At 30.4% G+C, this 2230-nt stretch overlaps 1 non-coding gene across 1 annotated transcript; it reads left to right on the top strand.

The window, feature by feature from the left end:
- Positions 1-674: 674 nt before the first annotated feature.
- On the top strand, positions 675-778 carry LOC127746223 (small nucleolar RNA R71). The gene has a single exon (XR_008007843.1). It is a non-coding gene; the product is annotated as a small nucleolar RNA R71 (small nucleolar RNA).
- Positions 779-2230: the final 1452 nt, after the last annotated feature.

Here is a 2230-nt window from a genome sequence, read left to right as displayed (position 1 = left end):
TACTCAGCTAGCCCACTTGTGCCTCCAAATTTCTAATAGAGGATCTTGTTTCACTCATGAAACTTAAAGTGGCCTTTGACAGATCAGAGACTAAGTTTGCCAAATTAGAGGGGCTCTGTTCAGAATTTTCTATCTGTTGCTGAGAAGATGATGGAAAAGGCTTATTATTATTGAGCCTATTTCTTCCACCATTGTTAAAGCCTTGTTGAGGCTTTTGTTGATCCTTCCATGAGAAATTTGGATGATTTCTCCATGATGAATTATATGTGTTTCCATAAGGTTCACCCATGTAATTAACCTCTGTCATTGCAGGGTTTTCAGGATCATAAGCTTCTTCAGAAGCTGCCTCTTTAGTATTATTGGATGGATTTTGCCATCCATTCAGACTTTGAGAGATCATGTTGACTTGCTGAGTCAACACTTTGTTCTGAGCCAATATGGCATTCAGTGCATCAATTTCAAGAATTCCCTTCCTCTGAGGCGTTCCATTATTCACGGAATTCCTCTCAGAAGTGTACATGAATTTGTTATTTGTAACCATGTCAATAAGTTCTTGAGCTTCTCCAGGCGTTTTCTTTAGGTGAATGGATCCACCTGCAGAATGGTCCAATGACATTTTGGAAAACTCAGATAGACCATAATAGAATATATCTAATATGGTCCATTCTGAAAACATGTCAGAAAGACACTTTTTGGTCATATGCTTGTATCTTTCCCAAGCTTCATAGAGGGATTCACCATCTTTTTGCTTGAAGGTCTAAACATCCACTCTAAGCTTGCTCAACTTTTCCAATGGCAGGAATGGAGATGCTTCTTCCATCAAACTTGGACGTTGGTTTAGTGAAATCACCAAGCATCCTCCTTGCATTATTGTTGTTGGGTTCGGCTGCCATCTCCTTCTCTTGTTCGAAAATTTCAGAAAGGTTGCCTCTAGATTGTTGTAATTTAGCTTCTCTTAGTTTCCTCTTCAGAGTCCTTTCAAGTTCTGGATCAGCTTTAACAAAGATGCCTTTTTCCTTATTTCTGCTCATATGAAAGAGAAGAGAAAAAGAAAAAGGAAGAGGAATCCTCTATATCTGGACAAAGAGGATCCTTATTATTAGAAGAAGAAGAAAGGAATAAAAGTGAAGAAGAACCCAAACACAAGGATGAGGATAGAAGCAGTGATTGGAGATGAAGAGAGGTGAAGAGAAGTGTTAATAAATAAATAAATAGAAGAAGAGAAGAGAGGGAGAATTCGAAAATAATTTTGAAAAAGTAGTTAATGATTTTCGAAAATTAAAGATAAGATATAATTAAAATTAAAATTTAAAACAATTAAAAAGAAATTTTGAAAAAGAGATGAGATATTTTCGAAAATTAAAGAGGGAAAAGTAGTTAGGTGGTTTTGAAAAAGATAAGAAACAAACAAAAAGTCAAATAGTTAGTTGAAAAAGATATTAAAATCAAATTTGAAAAGATAAGAAGATAAGAAGTTAGATAAGATATTTTGAAATCAAATTTTTAAAAAAAGATAAATTTTGAAAAAGATATGATAAAAAGATAAGATAAGAAGATATGATAAAAAGATAGGATTGAAAAAGTTTTAATTTTTAAAATTAAAATTAATTACTTAACTAACAAGAAACTAAAAGATATGATTCTAGAATTTAAAGATTGAACCTTTCTTAATTGGAAAGTAACAAACTTCAAATTTTTGAATCAATCACATTAATTATTAGTGTAATTTCAAAAATTTGAAATTAAATTAAGAAAAAGATTTTGAAAATAATTTTAAAATTTTCGAAATTAATAAGATAAAAATGAAAAAGATTTGATTTTTGAAAAAGTTTTGAAAAGATAGGATTTTTAAAATTGAAAATTTGACTTGACTTGTAAGAAACAACTAATTTTAAAATTTTTTGACTAAGTCAACTCAAATTTTGAAAAATTATGAGAAAATTAAGGAAAAGATATTTTTTTATTTTTGAATTTTTAATGATGAGAGAGAAAAACAACAAAAATGACTCACAACATGAAAATTATGAATAAAAACTCATGATGCATGCATGCAAGAACACTATGAATGTTAAGATGAACACCAAGAACACTTTGAAGATCATGATGAACATCAAGAACATATTTTTGAAAATTTTTTGATGCAAAGAAAACATGCAAGACACCAAACTTAGAATTCTTTAATGCATGGACACTATGAATGCAAAAATGCATATGAAAAACAATAAAAGAC

The sequence above is a fragment of the Arachis duranensis genome, chromosome 3 (assembly GCF_000817695.3).
Source record: "Arachis duranensis cultivar V14167 chromosome 3, aradu.V14167.gnm2.J7QH, whole genome shotgun sequence".
Lineage (NCBI taxonomy): Eukaryota > Viridiplantae > Streptophyta > Magnoliopsida > Fabales > Fabaceae > Arachis > Arachis duranensis.
The sequence above is the reverse complement of the archived record's forward strand: the minus strand, read 5'-3'. Positions and strand labels throughout refer to the sequence as shown.